The sequence below is a fragment of the Mobula hypostoma genome, chromosome 6, assembly GCF_963921235.1.
Source record: "Mobula hypostoma chromosome 6, sMobHyp1.1, whole genome shotgun sequence".
NCBI lineage: Eukaryota > Metazoa > Chordata > Chondrichthyes > Myliobatiformes > Myliobatidae > Mobula > Mobula hypostoma.
Window position 1 is genome coordinate 17,569,604 of NC_086102.1, and position 24,566 is coordinate 17,594,169.

General features: G+C 43.7%; 1 long non-coding RNA gene across 2 annotated transcripts in view; it reads right to left on the reverse strand.

Moving 5' to 3' along the window:
• The window catches only part of LOC134347833 (uncharacterized), a 134,778-nt gene extending 113,652 nt beyond the window's left edge, over positions 1-21,126 (reverse strand). For both annotated transcript variants that reach the window (XR_010018279.1, XR_010018280.1), the window contains exon 1: positions 21,063-21,126. This is a non-coding gene — a long non-coding RNA (uncharacterized LOC134347833). The remainder of the gene's footprint in view (positions 1-21,062) is intronic.
• Between the last annotated feature and the right edge of the window lie 3,440 nt (positions 21,127-24,566).

Below are 24,566 nucleotides of genomic sequence, written 5' to 3' on the forward strand. Positions count from 1 at the left end.
TTGACTTAATGGGCCCAATGGCCTTCTGTGTATAAGTACAAGTATAAATGACAAATTATGGTAGACGGGGAGAGAGGTTAATCTCAGACCACACGGTAAGGCACTTTTCACAGGTATACTCTGCGTATCAGTTTCTGTCTCGGGATCATATGAGCTTTATTGTGTTAATTAATAATGAGCTCATTCAGGCTAAATGGCACAAATGATTAAAATCAGTTGTCAACAAACTATCAATGAGTCCGATCTGGCTTTCACTGATCAATTAAAAGCAAGCTGCACACACAACATGAAGATCTGCTAATGAAACATTCACAGACAGTGCACTCAAACCATTACCCCAGAATTTGCAGAATAGGATTAAAACCTGGTGGCAGGAAAAGAGAAATTCTGCAGATGCTGGAAATCCGAGCAACACACACAAAATGCTGGAGGAACTCAGCAGGCCAGGCAGCTTCTACGAAAAAAAGTACAGTCAATGTATCAGGGTGCGACCCTTCAGGAGGACAGGTGGAATTAATTCAGTTTTCTCTCCAAAGGAGTGAGTCCCAAGTAGATAAACAAGGAAAACAATTCAGCCAAGTAGTTTCTACACCACCCAGTGATGGAATGCACTCAGTAGCCACTTTATTAGGTACACCTGCCCGTTAATGCAACTATCTAAGCAGCCAATCATGTGGGAGCAACTCAACAAATAAAAGCATGCATTATAGTCATAGTCGTAGTCATACTTTATTGATACCGGGGGAAATTGGTTTTCCTTACAGTTACACCATAAATAATGAATAGTAATAGAACCATAAATAGTTAAATAGTAATATGTAAATTATGCCAGTAAATTATGAAAAAAGTCCAGGACCAGCGTATTGGCTCAGGGTGTCTGACCCTCCAAGGGAGGAGTTGTAAAGTTTGATGGCCACAGGCAGGAATGACTTCCTATGACGCTCTGTGTTGCATCTCGGTGGAATGAGTCTCTGGCTGAATGTACTCCTGTGCCCAACCAGTACATTATGTAGTGGATGGGAGACATTGTCCAAGATGGCATGCAACTTAGACAGCATCCTCTTTTCAGACACCACCGTGAGAGTCCAGTTCCAACCCCACAACATCACTGGTCTTACGAATGAGTTTATTGATTCTGTTGGTGTCTGCTACCCTCAGCCTGCTGCCCCAGCACACAACAGCAAACATGATAGCACTGGCCACCACAGACTCGTAGAACATCCTCAGCATTGTCCAACAGATGTTAAAGGACCTCAGTCTCCTCAGGAAATAGAGACGGCGCTGACCCTTCTTGTAGACAGCCTCAGTGTTCTTTGACCAGTCCAGTTTATTGTCAATTCGTATCCCCAGGTATTTGTAATCCTCTACCATGTCCACATTGACTCCCTGGATGGAAACAGGGGTCACCGGTATGGTCAAGAGGTTCAACTGTTGTTCAGTTCAAACATCAGAATGGGGGAAGAAATGTGATCTAAGTGACTTTGACTGTGAAATGATTGTTGGTGCCAGATGGGGTGGTTTGAGTATCACACATACAACAGTCTCTAGAGCTTACAGAGAATGGTGCAATAAACAAAAAAAAAAGAAACATCTATTGAGCAGAAGGTCTATGGGCAAAGATGCCTTTTTAATGACAGAGGTCAGAGGAGAAAGGTCAGATTGGTTCAAGCAGACAGGAAGGTGACAGAAAGCTCATTATAACAGTGCTGTGCAGAACATCTCTGAATGCACAACACGTGGAACCTTGAAGTGGACGGGTTACCGCACAGAAGACCACAAACATACACTGTGGCCACTTTATCAGGTAGAGGAGGTACATAATAAAGTAAGCACTGAGAATATGTCTTAAAATGGTTGAAGGTGCAACTTTGCAAGCACTCTGATAAAATCCCATGGATAGGGGTGTGGCTTCTTGAAATAACTTACGAAACAGAACCCTTATTTTCAGATCCCAGTATTTAAAACAATGCAAACGTTGGCTCTTTTGTGTTTGAAATGAGAGTTTTCAAACATCATCCAACCTGTCCTAAAGCTAAAAAAAAAACAGTAAATTAACTCTTGTCTTGGAGCAATTTGGCTCTGTAAATTGCCACTTCAAACCCTGGGATGATGTCAGAGATTTTGACGTGAGAGGGGCAGATATAGGAATTCTAATTTTCCTGCCAGTTTCCAGCATTTGGGTGTATATTTGGGTGCAATTTAGCAAATTCCAATGGTCACAGACACTACTTCTAAGACCCTATGCAAAGTTCAAGGTTCAAGGTACATTTATTATCAAAGTTTGTATGCAATATACAACTCTGAGATTCATCTTATCCAGACAGCCACGAAACAAAGTATATGGCTGTTGTTCAAAGAAAACATCAACCACCCCCAACACATTAAAAAAAATCATGCAAATGGCAAGAAGAACATCAACCCCACCCCCAGCACAAAAAGAAACATAAAAAGTAATTATGCAAATAGAAGAGGCAAGCAAGTAGATGTCAAACTTAAATTGTTTCTCTGGAGTTTTGGGTGCTGAAGGGCAATCTGATAGCAGTATATTTTTATACATATAAATAAACTTAATTCATACTAAAATATCTATAAGGATAAACCATGCAATGCATTTTCATTCTTCAAAGTTCAAAGTAAATTTATTATCAAAGGGCATGTATGTCACCATATACAACCCTGAGATTCATTTTCTTGTGGGCATACTCAATAAATCCATTGAATAATAACCGTAACAAAATCAATGAAAGACCGCACCAACATGGGCATTCGACCAGCGTGCAAAAGACAACAAACTGAGCAAATACAAAAAGAAACTAGTAATAATAATAAATGAATAAGCAGTAAGTATTGAGATCATGAGATGAGGGGCCCTTGAAATGGAGTCCATTGGTTGAGGAAACATTCCAATGATGGGGAAAGTGAAATTGAGTGAAATTATCTCCTCTGGTTCAGGAGACTGATGGTATTACGTTCATGGTCAATGTTTTCATTACTATCCTATTACACTCCTGCATATATCAATAGCACTGTTGCCACTCATGTGGCCCTCTGGGGTGGTACTCTACTACAATAATTGAGGGGCTTCCTCAACCAGCCTGGCCCCTCACTCTCCAGTAGTGGAGGGACCCTACAGTGTGGTCCTCCCTCACCGAGCCCTTACAGTGGCCGCACCAAACTTTGGTGCATCCTGGTAGCTAAAGTTGTAACAAGCATAGATAGGGTAGATAGAGACATTTCCCCAGGGTGGAAATGAAATAAACTGGTGGGCATAGCTTTAAGGCGCCAAGAGGGAAATTTAAAGGAGGTTGGTGAGGCAAGCTTTTAACTCAGAGAGTGGTAAGTGGCTGGTAAGTGCTAGCGGAGTTGGTGGAATAGCAGATACAACAGCAACACGCACATAATGCTGGAGGAACTTATCAAGTCAAGCAGCATTTATGGAAAGGAATAATAATTTAATGCTTTGGGACAAGTCCCTTTATCAGGACCAATAACAATAACAACATTTAAGAGACATTTTGACAGGGTTATGAGCAGGCAGGAAGTGGAGGGATAGCGATCATGTGCAGTCGGATGGGAATTGACTGGATTGGTGTCATGGTCTGCACCGAGATGATGGGCTAAAGGCCTGTTCCTGTGCTGTGCTGTCTCTGTTCTGTGGAATTAAAAGCTCAAAAGGGAAAAGGAGAATGCTGGTTACGTGAGATTAAAGGCTGGATTGTCAAAAAAATGCTGAAGTCATTCATGAATCCAGAAGGCTGTGATGCACTCAGCCAGAATATCAAAATACCTTATGGCATGGGGGAATAAATTAACCATTCACCCCTTCAAGTCTGCTCTGCTATTTGATCATGGCTGATTATTTTCCCTCTCAATTTCATTCTCCTACCTTCCCCTCATGACCTTCAATGCCCTTACTAATCAAGAAACTGTCAACCTCACTTTAAATATACACGAAGACTTGGCTTCCACAACTGAATGTGGCAATGAATTCCACAGACTCATCATCCAATTCCTGATCTCTGTTCTAAAGAGGCATCCTTCTATTCTGACTCCCCTAATATTGGAAACATCAGCTTCACATCCACTTTGTCTAGGCTTTTCAATATTCAGTAGGTTTCATTTTACTAAACTCGAGTCAGTACACTCCTGAGGAGCTATTCCTCATACATGAACCCTTTCATTGCCAGGATCCTTCTTCTGAACCGTCTCTGCTCTCTCACCAAAGTCAGCACATCTTTTCATAGATATGGGGCCCAAAACTATGCAAAATCTCTAAATGTGGTCTGACAAATGCCATATACAGCCTTAGCATTACATCCTTGCTTTTATATTCTTTCTAGTCCTCTTGCAATGAATGTTAACATTACATTTGCTTTCCTTACCACCAACTCAACCTGCATGTTAACCTTTAGGGAATCCTACACTATGACTCCCAAGTCCTTTGCACTTCTGAATTTGCTTCTCATTTAGAAAATAGCTTAAACACAAGAGATTCTGCAGGTGTAGGAAATCCAGAGTAACACATACAAAACACTTCTCGAGTCTCAACTGTCTTCCTCCCCATAAGTGCTGGCTGACCTGCTGAGTTCTCCAGCATTTCATGTCTTTAACTTTAGAAAACTCTTGTCTCCATGGCAGGAGGAGAAGATGACGGCGCGACGCAGCGCGCGCGGCCTCTCCGGTGATGAAATCTGTTATCTGTCAAGTAGGATGCTGTGCACAATTCTGATTGATGGAGACAGACGTGAGAGCACAGAGGAACATCTGGTGAAACTTCTGAAATGCCTGTTTCGCTGCCGCTGCTACTGTGCGATCCGAAATCTCCGGAGGGGAAGGCCCCAAATCCTCAGCTTTGCCTGTTGCTTGGCAGCCAGGGCCAGGATTGAAGCGCTCGGCAGAGATGGTACTCGGTGCTCGGTGCCGGAGGGCTGGTCGGAGGCTCGAAGTTTTCGGACGGACTCAGAGTCGGACTGTGGTCGGGTGCTTCCAGGATGCTACATCGGCAAGCTTGCGACGCTGGAAGCTCCTGGCAGGGAGAGTTTCTCCCTTCTGTCTTCTGCGTGAGATGTTGGGGCTATCGGGACTTTGGGACTTTTTTTTTACCGTGCCCATGGTCTGCTCTTATCAAATTACGGTATTGTTTTGCACTGTTGTAACTATATGTTATAATTATGTGGTTTTTGTCAGTTTTAGTTTTGGTCTGTCTTGTGTTTCTGTGATATCATACTGGAGGAACATTGTATCATTTTTTAATGAATGCATTTCTAAATGACAATAAACGAGGACTGAGTGTCCTCACAATCTAATCTAAGCTAACCTAATCTAATCTTTATTCCTTGTACCAAAGTGTACGGCCATAAACTTCCCTATACTATATCCCATCTACCACTTCTTTGCCAATTCTTCTAATCTGTCCAAGTCCTCTTGCAGACTCCCTGCTTCCTTAACACTAGGTGCCCCTCCACCTATCTTTGCATTGTCTGCAAACACGACCACAAAACCATCAAGTCTCTCATCTATTTAATTAACATTTAACTCATCAGGTAACTGGAGCTGGAGTTGGATGAACTCTGAATTGTTCGGGAGTTTGAGAGGCTGATTAACGGGAGATACAGAGGTAGTTACACCTAAGGTTCAGGACCCAGGTAACTGGAGACCATCAGGAGAGGGGAAGGGGATAAGCAGTCAACGCAGAGTATCCCTGTGGCCATTCCTCTCAATAACAAGTATACTGTTTAGGATAATGTTTGGGGGAGGTGAAATGACCTCGCAGAGGAAAGTCATAAAAGTCTGGTCTCTGGCACTGAGTCTGGTTTAGTGACTTGGAAGCAAAGTGGGTAGAAGTGGTGATAAGGGATTCAGTGGTTAGGGGAAGAGACAGAAGATTTTGTGGACATGGCAGGGACTCTCAAATGGTATGCTGTCTCCCAGAGGCCAAGGTCTGTGATTTTCCAGGTCAGGTCCAGATCGTTCTTAAGAGGGAGGGTGAGCAGCCAGAAGGCATTGTACATGTTGGTGCAAATGAAAAAGCCCAGGAAAAGAGGTGATGTCCTGAAGAGAGAATATAAGGAGCCAGGTAGGAAACTGAAAAGCAGGAACATAGCTTTTGCAATATCTGGATTGCTGCTTATGCCCTGCACCAGTGAAGGATAATTTGGCAGATTAATGTGTGGCTGAAGAATTGACGAAGGGGGAAGGGTTTCAGATTTGTTGAACATTGGGATCGCTTCCTTAATACTGACTCAACCTGAAGGTATGATCTGTACAAAAAATACGGGTTAGATCTGAACTTCAGGAGCACCAATAATCATGTGAGCTGGAGCTGTTGGGGAGGGATCCTGGCCTGAAATGTCGAGGTTTATTTCCCTCCATAGATGCTGCCTGACTTACTGAGTTCCTCCAGCAACTTGTGTGTGTTGCCCAAAAGACCTCCCACCTCTGAATTTCCAGCCCCATGATTGAGCAGATGGCAGCCTTGATTTCCAGCCTGTTTCTCACTTCCGGCTCTGCCCAACTCAGGGAATATGTAGTCCTTGGGTTGACCATTGTTGCTCACTAATCTCATAGAACAAGACTCCAAATCCCCTCACCACTAACTTTCTAATACAAAGAACTGGGCCACAAATCTTCTTTGCCTCCAACTTAAACAACAGGACCCCAATCCCCTTTTACCATGACTCAAAAACGAGGCCCTATAAGGGGTTTGTATTAAAAATTCAAGATTCAAGATTGCTCAATGTCATTTCCAGTACACAAGTGTAAAGGAGAATGAAATAATTGTTACTCCAGATCCAATGATGCACAAAAAATGTCCTTCCCGTGAATGTGTGGGTTTCCTCTGACTGTTCTGGTTTCCTCTCATATTCCAAAGGCGTATGTTTAGGGTTAATAAATTGTGGGCATGCTGTAGAATCATAGAGCCATGAAAAAGTATAGCTTGGAAACAGGTCCTTTGGCCTATCTAGTTTGTGTTGAAACATAGGCTCTGAAAGCATAGTGACACATAGCGAAGTCCATGAGCTATGTTGGTTGTGATGTAAAGTGATGCATTTCACTGCATCTTTTGATATTTCAATATAAGTGTGCCAAATAAAGTAAAGGTCTTATTCCCTCAAGCTCTGGTTCAATGAATGAGGCCCTGATTTCTAACCGTGGAATAGCACCTAGACCAAATCACTAAATATAAAATTCTGTTTTCTGGATCACCAGTGACCCTCTACACTTTCCCTTCACCACAACCAACACCATGTTCCACAACAACATACAAACTGTCCACCTCCCTTCCAGAATCTATAAGTTGATTGCCCATAATGTAGTCATCAATTCAGCATGCTCTTCCTTTGAAAAGCTGGTATTTTTTCTCCATTTTTGCCATGAATATTTACTTCTACTTTTCTGAACTTCTCATTGCCACCTAGTAGAACCACAAGAGATGTAAACACCACACCCTTTGCTTCCTTCTCTCCCACTGCACTAATCTTCCCTGTGGATTGTCACCTTGTCGTGGTGGAGAAGCTAGTGTGGTCCTGTGATCCCGAGAGCAATGCCGTCTGGAGCTGTGCTCCTGGTAGGGACACCCATGGCGGTAAGGTCGAGGGTGAATTCCCTGACAAAGAACAATCCAACCAAGACCTCAACGGTGGAACAGGTGGACAAAGTTACTTCAAACTCAATGGCTATGAAGGCTGCAACAAATCCATCATCTCCAATCTCGTGGTTTCCATGCCATTGGAATCAGTTGGTTGATTTGCGAAGTATCGTGTGCTTCTTGGAGAGCAACATCAAGTACACGTTAAACAAATACACGCACAGGCGTCTTCACTCTGTGGGCCACTTCTTCAGAATGAAGACCAGCAACCTTAACCTCAAGGGATAGCTACGACGACAACGACTGCACTAAACCTCTCAAAGTGTTGTTTCCTCTGCACAAGTTGAGTGATCACAATGCTGATCAAACTGCCGGACTGCCAAACTTCCTGACCTTCCTTTGGATGCCCTTCTCTCCTTCCACCTTACATGGACCATGGTAGTGTAGCAGTTAATGCAATGCAATCAGACTCGAAGTTGGGCGTTCCATTCTGGAGACCTGTAAGTTTGTACAGTCTTCCTGTGTGCACGTGGGTTGGCAGGCTTTTGTTTAAATTCACAGTTTGTGGGCTTCATGGCTTATTATTTATTGTTACCATTCCTTTCTTAAAAAGGTGTGTTCTTATTTAAACTTTGCATTTTGTGTGATGATGACACGCCTTGCAATCAGAGGATTCTAGAATGGTTACACGGCAAGAGGTGGTGATTCAGCTTATTATATCCATGTCTACTCTGAGAGCAAGTTCGTCAATCCCATCCTTCCCTTTTGTCATAGTCCTTCAAATTCTTTTCCCTCATTTGTCGACAAAAGCCCTGAATGAGTAATCCTGTTTCCACCATAAGGAATTCTCAATCATACAGCTGGGAGCTTAATGTCCAAAGATACACATTGTATCAAAAGGATAGGCAGGAAGGCAGGGGGGCCAATAGACAATAGACAATAGGTGCAGGAGTAGACCATTCGGACCCTTGAACCAGCACCGCCATTCACTGTGATCATAGCTGATCATCCACAATCAGTACCCCGTTCCTGCCTTCTCCCCATATCCCTTGACTCCGCTATCTTTAAGAGCTCTATCTAACTCTTTCTTGAAAGCATCCAGAGAATTGGCCTCCACTGCCCTCTGAGGCAGAGCATTCCACAGATCCACAACTCTCTGGGTGAAAAAGTTTTTCCTCAACTCCGTTCTAAATGGCCTACCCCTTATTCTTAAACTGTGGCCTCTGGTTCTGGACTCCCCCAACATCGGGAACATGTTTCCAGCCTCTAGTGTGTCCAATCCCTTAATAATCTTATATGTTTCAATCAGATCCCCTCTCATCCTTCTAAATTCCAGTGTATACAAGCCCAGTGGCTCCAATCTTTCAACGTATGACAGTCCCACCATCCCAGGAATTAACCTCGTGAACCTACACTGCACTCCCTCAATAACAAGAATGTCCTTCCTCAAAGTCGGTGTTGCTCTGTTCGTAAAAAATGGAATCATATCATTAGAAAGAGGTTACAGAAGGTCAGAAGGTTTTGAATCATTGTAGGTAGAGCTAAGGAACTGCAAGGATAAAAAACCCTGATGGGACCCCCAAACAGTAGTGCCAACATGGCCTAAAAATTACAATGGGTGGTAGAAAATGCATGTCAAAAGGACAATGTTAAAATAGTCATGGGGGACTTCAAAATGTAGGTTGATTAGGAAAATTAGGTTGGTGCTGGATTACAGGAGGGGGAATTTCTAGAGTGCCAACAAGATGGCTTTTTAGGTTGAGCCCACTGGAGGATCAGCTATTCTAGATTGGGTGTAGAACAACCTTTAGGGGTAAGTGATCAAAATATGATCAAATTCACCCTAAGATATGAAAAGGAGAAACTAAAGTCAGATGTATCAGTCTACAGTGGAGTAAAAGGAATTACAGAGGCACGAGAGAGGAGCTGTCTGGAATTGATTGGAAAAGAACACTGGCAGGGATGATGCCAGAGCAGCAATAGCTGGAATTTCAGGAAGCAAATCGGAAGGCACGGGATATATACATCCCAAAGAGGAAGAAGTATTCTAAAGGAAAGATGACACAACTGTGGCTGACTAGAGAAGTCAAAGACAACATAAAATCCAAAGAGAGGGCATATAATAGGGCAAAAATTAACAGGAAGTTAGAGGATTGGGAAGCTTATAAAATCCAAAAGAGGGCAACTAAAAAAAGTCATAAAAGAATAAAAAGTGTAAAAGAGGAAATTTTCAGATATATAAAGTGTAAAAGAGGGGCAAAAGTGGATATCGGACCACTGAAAAATGATGCTGGAGAGATACTAATGGGAGACAAGAAATGGTGAACAAACTGAATAGGTATTTTGCTGTGGAAGACACTAGCAGTATGCTGGAAGTTTGAGTGTTAGGGGGTAGTGATGTGTGAAGTTGCTATTACTAGGGAGTAGGTTCTTGGGAAACTGAAAGGTCTGAAGGTAGATAAGTCACCTGGACCACATGGTATACATCCAAGGGGTTTGAAAGAGGTGACTGAGGAGATCGTGGAGACATTAGTAATGAATCACTAGATTTTGGAGTGGTTCCAAAAGACTGGAAAATTGCAATTGTCAATCCACTCTTCAAGATGGGAGAGAGTCAGAAGATAGGAAACGATAGGCCAGTTAGTCAGACCTCAGTGGTTGGGAAGATGTTAGAGTCGATTATTAAGGACGAGGTCTCAGGGCACTGGGAGGCACATGATAATATAGGCCAGAGTCAGCATGGTTTCATCAAGGGAAAATCTTGCCTGACAAATCTGTTGGAATTCTTTGTGAAAATAACAAGCAGGATAGACAAAGGAGAATCAGTTGATATTGTGCACTTGGATTTTCAGAAGGGCTTTGACAAGGTGCCAAATATAAGGCTGCTTAACAAGCTACGAGACCATGGTATTACAGGAAAGATTCTAGCATGGACAAAGTAGTGGCTGATTAGCAGGATGTACAGACTGGGAATAAAGGAGCCTTTTCTGACTGGCTGCCAATGACTAGTAGCATTCCACAGGAATCTGTGTTGGGACCAGTTCTTTTTACGTTATATGTCAAGGATTTGAATGATGGAACTGACGGCTTTGTTGCAAACGATATGAAGATAGGTGGAGGGGTAGCTAGTTTTGAGGAAGTAGAGTGACCACAGAATGACTTAGACTGATGAGGAGAACAGGCAAAGAAAACGCAGATGGAATTCAGTGTCAGGAAGTATGTGGTCATGCACTTTGGTAGAAGAAATGAAAAGGTTATGTTCTAGATGGAGAGAAAATACAAAAAACTGACGTGCAAAGAGACTTGGGAGTCCTTGGGCAGGATTCTCTAATGGTTAATTTGCAGGTTGAAGCTGTGGTGAGGAAGGCAAATACCATGTTAGCACTTATTTCGAGAGGACTAGAATATAAAAGCAAGAAGTAATGTTGAGATTTTATTAAGCACTGGTGAGGCCTTATTTGAAATAGTGTGAGCAGTTTGGGCCCCTTATCTTAGAAAGGATGTGCTGAAACTGGAGAGGGTTCAAAGGAAGTTCATGAAAATGATTGCAGGATTGAATGATTTGTCACATGAAGAGCATTTGATGGCTGTGGGCCTGTACTCACTAGAATTCAGAAGAATGAGCAGTAACCTCATTGAAATCTATCAAATGGTGAAAGGCCTTGATAGAGTGGATGTGGAGAGGATGTTTCCTATGGTGGGAGAGTCTAAGATCAGGGGACACAGACTCAGAATTTAGAGGCACCCTTTTAGAACAGATATAAGGAGGAATTTCTTTAGCCAGAAAGAGGTAAATCTGTGGAATTATTTGCCACAGGCAGCTGTGGAGGCCAAGTCTTTAGGTATATTTAAGGCAGAGGTTGATAGATTCTTCATTGGTCAGGACATGAAGGCATAGGGGGAGAAAGCAGGAGATTGGTGCCAAGAGGAAAACTGAATCAGCCGTGATGAAATGGCGGAGCAGACTCAATGGGACAAGTGGCCTAATTCTGCTCCTATATCTTATGATACTATGGTTTTATCATAATTACCCTCTGTGCAATACCAAAACCATTGCTCATACCTTATGTCTTAAATCTTCAGTCTATATTCTGAATCCAAATATCTGGATCCTGATTGGCAGAAGTTGAACTTTCTTTAAGAAACAATGTTTTACCGACCAAAGTGTAATTTTCTGTGAGCTCCTCATGATACACATCAGTGCCTTGTGGCTTTTGCTTAAAGATTGGCTTCATTTGTCACTTGTACATTGAAACAGTGAAATGCATTGCTCCTGCTGTAGCATGCCCACAACTCATTAGCCATAGCACTAAATGTACTTCTTTGGAATGTAGGAGGAAACCAAAGCACCAGGAAGAAATCCATGCGGTCACAGGAAGAATGTACAAATTCCTTACCGGCAGCAGCAGGAATTGAACATCGATCAATGACCTGTCGAGCATCTTTCCTCTATCTGATCAAGGAGGATTTCCTGGTGGCCAAACATGTTAAATCCAATCCCCACTCCCATTCCGACATGTCAGTTCATGGCCTCACTTACTGCTACATTGGGTCTTTTTAAGGTTGGAGGAGCAATAACTCATATTCCATCTGGGTAGCCGCAAATCTGATAACATAAATATTGTTTTATGTAACTTCTGGTAATGTTTTCCCTCCTCTTCCCTCTTTTTCCATTCCCCCCTCTAGCTCTGCTCTTACCTTTTGTCTTCTCCTCTCCTGCCTATCACCTCCCACTTCTCTCTTGCTCCTCTCCAATCAGATTCCTTCTTCTTCAGCCTTTTCCACCGATCACCTTCCAGCTTCTCACTTCATTCTCCCCTCCCAACCTCCCCCAACCGCTAACCTTCATGCTCACCTGGCTTCAACTATCACCTTCTAGTTTGTACTCCTCCCCACTCCTCCCACCATCTTATTCTGGCGTCTTCCCTCTTTATTTCCAGTCCTGGTGAAGGGTCTCAGTCTGAAATGTTGAATATTTACTCTTTTCCATGGATGCTGCCTGACCTGCTGAGTTCCTCCAGCATTTTGTATGTGTCACTCTGGATCTCCAGCATCAGCAGAATCTTGTGTTTATTACTAATGCATATTTGTGGGATCTTTTTCTGCGTAATTCAGCTGACTAATGTCTAGCATTACTTATTTTTTTTAGAAATGCAGCTCACCAACAGGTCCTTCTGCCCCTACAAGCCCGCACCACCCAATTACACCCAAGAAAACAATTAACCCACTCAACAATGAGCCTTTGGAATGAGGAAGAAACCAAGAGTACCCTGATGGTCAAAGTCAAAGTCAAGGTCAAAATACATTTATTATCAAAGTTTGCACACAGTATACAACTCTGAGGTTCATCTTCCCCACAAGCAGACATGAAACAAAGAAAAAACATGGAACCCGTTCAAAAAATAAACAAAACAAGTAATAAAATACAGAATATAAAAGCACCAGCCCACAAAGTCATCAAAAGAGTCCAGGCATATTTGGTTCAGCTCAATTCAGATCAATCTAACACCGTGTCATTCATTATCTGCAGACTGCCCCGATCAAAATAGCAACATGAAAAGGAGAAACCAGCAACTAGAAACACGTCATAACATGAACTACAGAGTCCAATCCACAAACTGCGTCGATTAAACCTTGCCCAAGACCCAGGACTCTGTCACCATTGAAAGAGACCATTTCAACACAGGGACCTCTTTCCAGGAGCAGTGAGCGAGAGACTGGTAGACAGCGTTGAACACCTGCTTAGCCATCTGCACTCACCTTGATGATTTCAATCTTCCTCAGTGCTTTAATCAGCAAGAAATAGAGTTGATCACAGGTCTCCAGGCTTCTTGACCTCATGGCCAGACACTTTGCTCAAAAACTCACTGAATGCCCGTGGAGACAACAAAGAGCCAGATCGCTCGACTGGCCCAAAAGCACACCACCAAGGTCATGAAGAAAATGTACAAGCTCCTTAAAGGCAGCAGTGAGAATTGAACCTGCTACTTTACTGCCCAGTTACAAAATTGTCTATACATTAATCACAAAGACACAAGAGACTGCAGGTGCTGGGATCTGGAGCAACACACAAAGGAGTCGGAGAAATTCGGGTGTTAGGCAGCATCTACAGAGGGAAGATGGCACCTTCCAGTGGCGGGGTTGGGAAGGAATAACGCGGCTTGTCTTGCTGCTGCTGTTTTGTTGCATGTTGTTCTGCCAAACATTGTGGGCATGCTATGTTGGCATCAGAGTACGTGGCAACACTTGTGGGCTGCCCCCAACACGCCTCAGGTGTGTTGGTTGTTAACACAAATGATGTCTTTCACCATATGTTTCGATGTATGTGCAATAAATAAACTTAAGTGTTGAGATCTTGATCCGAAACACGACTGACCATTTCCCTCCATAACAGCTTTGTGGATCACTGGGCCTTTGTATGTGGCACCAGGCTTCCAGCATCTGCATTCTCTCTTACGTGCCTATAAAATTGTGATGCCTTGAAAGACACCACATGAATCCAGTCTTTCCTCTATATGCATACAAATGAGAACATCAATCATGTTGAAGTCAAGGCAAGTCATAACATCTACAACCATACAATGTATACAGAAATGAGATGTTTCTTCGAACCAGGGTGTAAAGCACAGTAGTACACATAATACACAACACTTATGAAGGTAAGGGTAAAATCTACAGATGAATCACACATAAATAACAAACTAAAATGCATTAATATTAAATATTGTAAGGTGTAGAACAGATTAGCCAGTGACACTTTGAATATGATGTGGCTGGAAGCTCAGAAGCCTAATGGCCTGGGGGAAGAAACTCATCCTGACCGGTCTTGTTTTAATGCATCATAGTCTCCTGCTTGATGGTAGAAAGTCAACGAAGATGCTGGATGGATGGTTGGGATCCTGAATAATACTAAGGGCCCTCCTGATAAATGTCCCCGATAGATGGTAGGGAGACCCCTATGATCTTTCGAGCTGCTCTCTAGGGACTTCTGGTCCGATACTACCATACCAGATGAAGATGCAGCTTGTCCAGACACTCTCAAAGGTGCTCCTGTAAAATGCAGTTAAGATGTGGGGGGAAGGAGCCTTCCTTGCCTCAATCTTCTTAGGAACTGGAGACTCTGTTGTGCCTCCTTGTTCAGGGAGGTGATATTGAGGACATCAGTGATGTGAACTCGCAGGAACTTGGCGTCCTTAACTCTCTCTACAGAGGGGTCATGTACTTGCAGAGGGGGATGGTTTGGCTGATCCAAAGCTTAGGCTAACAACCCAGAGATTTAGGTTCAAATCAGTGAAAACATCTAGGAAAACTAAGTATACTATTGAATTTAAAACTAAAGTCAGATTTCTATTAACTAATATTATAGAGGGCCCTACCGGAGAGGGAGCTGCATTGGGTCTTGTCTTGGGCAACAAGGATGCGGGTGTCGGGGGCCAGCTGGTGGAGCAGTGACATCGGCGCCACACCCAGGGCAGAGGTTCCCGGGTTCGAAACCAGTCGAGTCTGCTCCCAGGTACGCTTTCCATCCGTGCCGGGTTGAGTGTCGAGATCGCAACTCGACCTCGTAAAAAAAAGGGAAAATACTGTGAGAATGTCTGTGTGAGGAGTGGTGCCCCACACAGTCTCTCTCTCGCTCCGCACCTTGTAAAAAGCCATGAAAAAGACATCATCACGGACGCAAGCACGTATGCACGCACGGACATGCAGGCACACGCCAAAACAAAAAGGATGTAGGTGTTGGTGGGAAAGCACTTTGTTTCCTGTGACCATAAATTCTGGCATATCTCATGAAATTTGCTGTTCTGCAGCAGCGGTACAGCGCAATACGTAAAAATACCTTGACACCCACAGTAAACAAATCCATGGTCACGTAACAGAAAGCAGAGTCATCAGATTATTTAATTTTATTCTTTTTTTATTATTTAGAGACCCAGAGTGGAACAAGCCTTACTGGCCCAATGAGCACACCATCCAGCAACCCACCCATTTAACCCTAGTCTCATCAGAGGACAATTTGTAATGACAAAGTAACCTAATAACTGATACATCTTCGGAATGTGGGAAGAAACCGGAGTACCTAGATACACCCACAAGGTCACGGGAAGGACGTAGAACCTCCCTACAGACAGCATCGGAATTGAATTGCAGACTCAAAGGCCTTGAACTGTAATAGCACCGCAATAATCGCTACGCTATCCTGATGCCCCTAAAATGGGCTCGTCCTGGTTTGACACACTGGCCCTTTATCAGTCAGGTAATTATGTATAGGAGCTGGGAAGTTATATTGCTAACAAAGGTGGTCGCCGCAGGGTACTCCAACAAAATCCACGTATGGATCATACGAAGCGACAGTCACATATCCAGTGTTGTACAGGATGTCGCTGAGACCACACTTGGAGTATTGTGTTCAGTTTTGGTCACCCTATTAAAGGAAAGACATCAGTTGCACTAGAAAGAGTGCAGAGCAGATTTACTGTACAAGGATGGTGCCAGGACCTGAGGGAGAGTCTGGACAGGCTTGGACTTTACTTATTGGAACATCGGGGACGGAGGGATTGCGCGGCTTCAGAGAGTGAAACACCATCTGTAACGAGGCTTCTTATGGGGCACTATGGAAAGATGGCCTTCAAAAGATTTTGGTGCCATCCCTAACTTTTGGATAGGGCCATAGAGTCAGAGAAAAGTACAGCACAGAAGCAGGCCTTTGGGTTCGTCTAATCTATGCCGAACCATTTAAACTGCCTACTCCCCTTGTACTGCACCGGGACCATAGTCCTCCATATCCCTACCATCCGCGTATCTATCCTAACTTCTCTTAAACTTTGAAACTGAGCTTGCATGCACCACTTGTGCTGGCAGCTCATCCCACACTCTCACAACCTCTGAGTAAATAAGTTTCCCCTCATGCTCCCCTTAAATTTTTCACCTTTCGCCCCTAACCCGTGATCTCTAGTGGTAGGCCCACCCAACCTCAGTGGAAAAAGAAAACCAGCTTGCATTTACACTATGTACTTCATGCACAATGCTGCAAGGTGAGCTGGCCCCAATTGCATTGATCAGTGTTCTGGTGATAAGTAACTTTTACACAGTAGCAGTCTCTGTGCCTTTGCCTTGAATTACAATTAATGGCAGAGTTACTTAACAATAATTATTGCCCCTGTAATTCAAGCAACACACATCAAAGTTGCTGGTGAACGCAGCAGGCCAGGCAGCATCTCTAGGAAGAGGTACAGTCGACGTTTCAGGCCGAGACCCTTCGTCAAGACTAACTGAAGGAAGAGCTAGTAAGAGATTTGAAGGTGGGAGGGGGAGGGGGAGATCCAAAATGATAGGAGAAGACAGGAGGGGGAGGGATGGAGCCAAGAGCTGGACAGGTGATTAGCAAAAGGGGTATGAGAGGATCATGGGACAGGAGACCCAGGGAGAAAGACGGGGGGGTGGGGGAACCCAGAGGATGGGCAAGGGGTATAGTCAGAGGGACAGAGGGAGAAAAAGGAGAGAGAGAGAAAGAATGTGTGTATATAAATAAATAACGGATGGGGTACAAGGGGGAGGTGGGGCCTTAGCGGAAGTCAGAGAAGTCGATGTTCATGCCATCAGGTTGGAGGCTACCCAGACGGAATATAAGGTGTTGTTCCTCCAACCTGAGTGTGGCTTCATCTTTACAGTAGAGGAGGCCGTGGATAGACATATCAGAATGGGAATGGGATGTGGAATTAAAATGTGTGGCCACTAGGAGATCCTGCTTTCTCTGGCGGACAGAGTGTAGGTGTTCAGCAAAACGATCTCCCAGTCTGCGTCGGGTCTCGCCAATATATAGAAGACCACATCGGGAGAACCGGACACAGTATATCACCCCAGCCGACTCACAGGTGAAGTGTCGCCTCACCTGGAAGGACTCTCTGGGGCCCTGAATGGTGGTAAGGGAGGAAGTGTAAGGGCATGTGTAGCACTTGTTCCGCTTACAAGGATAAGTGCCAGGAGGGAGATCAGTGGGGAGGGATGGGGGGGACGAATGGACAAGGGAGTCGCGTAGGGAGCGATCCCTGCGGAAAGCGGGGGGAGGGGCAGAGGGAAAGATGTGCTTAGTGGTGGGATCCCTGTAATTCACCCTGAATTCCCTTCTGCAACATCTACTGCCCAGCCTTTGAGTAGTTATAATTACTCCAATATACCAACAATCCAGGACAGACCATCTCTTCAAGAACAAAAAATGTTGTTTTTACTATGTTCAGAATATGTTTAGCTGATCCTCTAAGTATAATACTCTGAACCACGGGCAACTGCGTTTTCACTTGGTAAGTAGCAATTGATTGGTTTTATCAATGTGTTCAAGGAGCACGGACAACTTGATAATCAAAGAGCAATCTAATACCAACACTAGCACAAAATTATTTTGCAAATGGGTTTGTCAGTCGCACTCGATCCGTGCCCCAAATTTGGATTTCCCTGAATATTCAGCCGGAATAATCTTATATTTGATTTCCATAATGGACAGATTGGAAGGGGAGATGATGAATCCCATGAGATTTAAAAAAAAGATAATTAGTTTCGGAACAGAAATAATGGTCATATACATTAATTAGCTGCAGGCTATGGGATTAAACACAGGACAGACAATAAGAGATTTGGTGAATTACATCGGTTCAATTACTCCTCTCTCTCCCATGCCCTAGTTCCCATCGGCAGAGGTGTCAATATCAATCCTTGGATTCTAGTTGGTCATTGTAAGAATATTTACTACATCTGAAGGAAAGGAAAAATAATCTCTGGGATTTGTACATTGGAACAATCACACACTTTGCTGATAGTAACAGCGGTCCAAGAGGTAGCCTGGAGCATTAAATACTTTGCAATATAGATACACCTGCCGAAGAGGAAAGTCTATTCATTAATCTGAATAAATCAGGATGATTTTTGCCCCAGTAGGTTAACGGCTAGAACTGAGAGAATGTAATTTGTTGGTTACAAATGTATTCGTTGTCAATGGTTATTTACACTCAGAGGTCACTTTATTAGGTAGATCTGTACAGCTGCTCGTTAATGCAAATATCTAATCAACCAATCATGGGCCAGCAACTCAATGCATAAAACTATGTACCATACTGTGTAAAAGTCTGAGGTATATATATATCAAAGGTGCCTAAGACTTTTGCACTGAACTGTAGTAATGTTACGTATTGCTCTGTTCCACTACCACAAAAAAAAATTCATGACGTGTGAGTGATGATCAACCTGATTCTGATATGGGTCTCTATTGTGGACCGAGAGTGGGAAGCGGGCAGAGAGAAAGGAATCGTGGCTGGGAAAAGGGGAGGGGAGAGGGGAGGTTGCGGGAAGCACCAGCGAGACATTCTGTAATGATAAGTAAATCATTTGTGTGGATTCACTTGCCTGGTGACTCAGAGCTGCGCGTCTGTGCCTGTGCCATTCCCCACCCGGCACTCCTCCTCTGCCACTGCCCCACACCACTCCCGGGGTGCTCTACCCTCACCATTCCCAACATCCTTTGCTCTCACCAGATTTACAAACTCGCTCTCCGTTCCATGTTGACAAATACAGTACTGTGAAATGGGGTGTATGGGGTGTCAGGGAGGGGTAGCACCTCTGGTGGGGTAACATGTCGCATCCTTTTCAAGGCGGTTAGTCCACCCTTGGTCCCCACCTGGCACTCAGCTCTCACTTGTGGCTCCCCGTAGCTGTTTGCACGCGACAGCGGCCACACCCCGGGCAACGGCTTCGACAAGCCGGCTAAACCAGGTGAGGGTAGCTGACGGGTCTCAAACCCTCGGTGAGACAGGGAGTTGTCTATCCCAGCATGTGAAGACAGACTCCGGCGGATTGAGCGGACGAGACCAATGGAAGGTCCAACGGTCAAGAAGGCGGTCTCTGCAAGCGTCGTGGAACGTGTAGAGCAGGACAAGACACAGAAGACGTCCTGGTCATCCACTGCGCCTAGTCCCATCTCCAGCCGTCTCGACTCCATCTTGCCACTGGATCCAGATGGGAATTGGGAAGAGAGAGTGAGGCTGACGCTGCACAACTCTCCCTCACTTAAATCCAAGTCACGTGCTAGTCTCGACACCATCATAATGGTGTCGAGGTCCTCATCGACGTCGTCGATGGACGAACAAGACTGTGAAAGTCATGTACAGTACTGTAGACCAAGTCAAGAGGTTCAGACCAAATATCAGAATTGGGAAGAAACTTGACCCAAGTCGCTTTGATGGTAAAATGATCGTTAGTGCCAGACAGTGATGGTTTGAGTATCTGGGATTTTCATGTACAACAGCCTCTACGGTTTACAAAGAATGGTGCAAAAAACAAAAGAAAATCCAGCATGGCAGGTCTGTGGATGAAAATGCCTTATTAATGAGACAGGTCAAAGGAGAATGGCCGGACTGGTTCAAGCTAACAGAAAGGTGACAGTAACTCAAATAACCATGTGTTACACCAGATGGTGTGCAGAAGAGTATCTCTGATGTTGAACCTTGAAGTGCATGTGCTTAGCAGCAGAAGGCAATGAACATACAGAAATACAGTCGGTGGCCGCTTTACCCTGTAGCTAATACACTGCGCGTATATTCCTTGGCAAGCACAAGAGATTCTGCAGATGCTGGAAATCCAGAGCAGCACACACAACATGCTGGAGTAACTCAGCAGATCAGGCAGCATCTGTGGAAAAGAGTAAACTGTCAACGTTTCGGGCCAAAACCTGATGAAGGGTCTCAGCCCAAAATGTCGGCTGTTTACTTTTTCCCATAGATGCTGCCTGGCCTGTTGAGTTCCTCCAGCATTTTGTGTGTGTATACTTCCTGGAAATGATCACTTACTTGCCCATAATGCAAGCAGTTTAAAGCATGTTATTAATCAGTTTTTCGGCATCGTCTTGATTAATCATCGACTTCTGGATGACTAGATAAATGACTATAGATTCACTTGCAACATGCATATAATCACAAAAGGAAATGTTACAAGGATGATTAAACCAAGAGTTTTCTAATCTCTAAGCCTTGAACAGAGATACAGTTGGGAACTGAAATCAGAAAATCAGTAAGAGAATCAAAGCAACAATAGTGACTTATAACATGCATTCCATGGTTGTTGAATGTTTTCTTTATGGTAAACAGAAGCGGTGACCTTCCATACAGCACGTAATCAACCTCAAACCTGCTTATCAACGTTAATGTCATGATTATTTTGCACTTAACCAATCTGATTCAATATTCCACAAAGAAAAATAAAGCAGCTGTATTTACCTTAATTTCCCCTTTTACAAACACTTTTGTTCAAAACACAATACCCTCCCCAGAGTCTTTAATAGTACAATCCAAAATATAAAGAAAAACAAAGTTAATAAAAGCATCATAAAAGCTATTGAAATTGGACATTTAGAGTAATTCAAAATTACTTTGCTCAACATTCAAACCTTCAGCATTCAAACCTTGACAGCCAGTGCTAATGAATCACTTACCCAAAGGAAAAGTCCAATTTAGGATATGAGAGGCAGATTCCTGCAATTGTTCTGTACGTGAATATATTTCCTTTCAATGCTTAAAGAAAAATATAAGTTCTTGGTCGGTGAAATCATTTGCAGGAGTCTGCCAGCCCTGTGTCAGTCATTATTGCAACATAACCAATTTCCCAACAGAGTGATAAGTTTGGGCAGCGAAAACTAGAATAAAAAATAGAAAGGAATGCTAGCCAACTTTGAAAACTGTATCATAATTATCTTTGAGCATGCATATTTAATTTCCAGTAACTTCTTCTCCCCACCTTTTTCCATTCCCCCTTCTGTCTCCACTCTCACCCTTTCTTTTCTGCCCACTGCCTATCACATCCCTCTGGTGCCCCTTCTCTTTCCCTTTCTCCCATGATCCACTCTCCTGCCCTACCAGATTCTTTCTTCTTCAGCTCTTTGCCTTCTACTCCCAGCTTCTCACTTCATTCCCCCCTCCCGCACCCCCACCCACCGTCCTTCCCTTGCATCTGCCTCCACCTGTCACCTTGTAGCTTGTACACCTTCATTCCTGCCCCCCCCCCACACACCTCCTTATTCTGGCTTCTTCCCCCTTCCATTCCAGTTTTGATGAAGGGTCTTGACCCAAAATGTCAGTTCTTTATTCCTTTCCATTGATCCTGCCTGACCTGCTGAGTTCCTCCTGCAGTCTGTGTGTGCTAGGCTGGATTTACAGTATTTGGAGAATCTCTTGTGTTCTTGAGAATACCAGATTGGAACCAGAGAGCAAGATAAGCAGATTTTGCTTCACATCTGGATTTTGTGGCAAAACAGTTGCAGGCAGCGGAAGGGAACCTTGCAGTAAAGGCTATAGTCAGAAAAAGATGTAGAGTTCAGATATCTTAAGACCAGAGATTACAGAAGTGCAACGGTCAAACAATTGATGACAATTAGTATCAAGATAAGAATTTAAAATTGGATCTGTGGTGGGAGGCAGCGTCTTCTTAGTCATTAAAAGATAGCGTAAGTATGGAATCTGACCCAATACTGTACAAGCTCCAGAGTTTGGGTGGCACTGTAGCATAGTGATTAGCATAACACTATGACAGTGTCAGTGACCCAGGTTCAATTCCCACTGCTGTCTTTAAGGAGATTGTATACTCTCCCCGTGACTGTGTGGGTTTCCTCCGGGTGCTCCAGTTTCCTCCCACATTTCAAAGAGTTAGAGAGTTGTGGAAGTGCGATGTTGGAGCTAGAAATGTAGCAATAAATGCAGGCTGCCCCAAGTATATTACCGCACGAGAGTCTCAGGCACATACTGTATATATAGCTAGGCATCTAAGACTTTTGCACAGTTCTGTAGTAATTTTATGTATTGCACTGTACTCTTGCAGCAAAAGAAAAACAAATTTCATTACATACCTGATTCTGGTACGAGTCTCTATTGTGGGCGAAGAGCCGGAAGGGGACAGGGAGAGGGGAATCAAGGTTGCAAAAAGGGGAAGGGAGAGGTGAGGGAGCGGGAAATACCAAAGAAATGTAATGGTCAATAAAGCAATTGTTTGGAATCAAATGACCCTGGCTGGTGTCTCAGGACTGGGTGTGGTTGCACTCCTGCCACCCAGCACGCTTGACAATCCTTCTCTGCCACCTGTCCCACACCCCTCCCACAGCGCTCCACCCTCACCATTCCCAACATCCTTTACTATCACCAGATTTACAAACTCAGTCTCTGCTCCACATTGACAAATACAGGACTGTACAAAAGTCCTAGGCACCCTGGCTGCATAGATAAGTCTAAGAGTTTTACACAGTACTGTACATCCTCGAACTGTGTTGTTCATTACTGTAAATGATGCATTTCAGAATCAGGTTTATTATCACTGGCATGTGTCATGAAATTTGTTAACTTCACAGTAACGGTAAATGCAATGCATCAGAATCTGAATCAGAATCTGAATCAGAATCAGGTTTATTATCACCAAATGTGACGTGAAATTTGTTAACTTAGCAGCAGCAGTTCAATGCAACACATAACCTAGCAGAGAAAAACAAATAAAATAATAATAATAATAATAATAATAATAATAAATAAACAAGTAAATCAATTACATATTTTGAATAGATTTTTTTTAATGTGAAAAAACAGAAATACTGTATATTAAAAAAAAGAGGTAGTGTCCAAAGATTCAAAGTCCATTTAGGGATCGGATGGCAGAGGGGAAGAAGCTGTTCCTGAATCGCTGAGTGTGTGCCTTCAGGCTTCTGTACCTCCTACCTGATGGTAACAGTGAGAAAGGGCATGCCCTGGGTGCTGGAGGTCCTTAATAATAGAAGCTGCCTTGTTTATGATTATGCAATGAAACCATTGCTGGTAGAATCTCAGATGGAGATGAGAGCGTGCACAGGAGAGAGATACACCAGCTAGTTGAGTGGTGTCACAGCAACAACCTTGTACTCAATGTCAGTAAGACGAAAGAACTGATTGTGAACTTTAGGAAGAATAAGACGAGGGAACATGAACCACTCCTCATTAAGGGGTCGAAAGTGGGGAGAGTGAGCAATTTCAAGTTCCTGGGTGTCAACATCTCTGCGGATCTAACTTGGCCCCAACATATCGATAAAGCTATAAAGAAGGCAAGACAGCAGCTATATTTCATTAGGAGCTTGAAGAGATCGGCTTGTCATATTGAACACTTGAAAACTGCTGTAAATGTATCATGGAGAGCATTCTGACAGGCTGCATCACTGTTTAGTTTGGGGGAGGGGGGGCTTCCGCACGGGACCAAAAGAAGCTACAGAAAGTTGTAAAATTAGTCCGCTCCTTCTGGTACTAGCCTCCATAGTATCCAAGGAGCGATGCCTCAGAAAGGCAACATCCATTATTAAGGACCGCTATCAACTGAGGACTTGAAACCCAATGAGCCATAAAGTTCAACCTACTTTATCCTAACCTAATCACAGGGCAATTTACAATGACCATATAAGCGACTAACTGGTACATCTTTGGCATGATGCAGGAAACCGGAACACCTGGAGAAAACCCAAACGGTCACAGGAAGGAATGTACAAACTTCTTACAGAGGACATCAGAATTGAACTCCAATGTCTGATGCCCGAGCTATAATAGTGCCACGTTAACCACTTCGCTAGCACGGCACCCAAAGTCATAGAGTCGTACAGCACAAAAGCAGGTCCTTCAGCCCATCTCATCCATGGTGACCAAGCTTCCTAACCATTGGCCACTTCACTCCAAACCTTTCATCTCTGGGTAACTATCCAAGAGCCTATTCAATGTTGTAACTATACCTGCCTTCACCACTTCTTAGAAACCATAGAAACATTACAGCACAGAAACAGGCCTTTTGGCCCTTCTTGGCTGTGCCGAACCATTTTTCTGCCTCGTCCCACTGACCTGCACCTGGACCAAATCCCTCCATACACCCCTTATCCACGTACCTGTCCAAGTTCCTCTTAAATGTTAAAAGTGAGCCTGCATTTACCACTTCATCTGGTAGC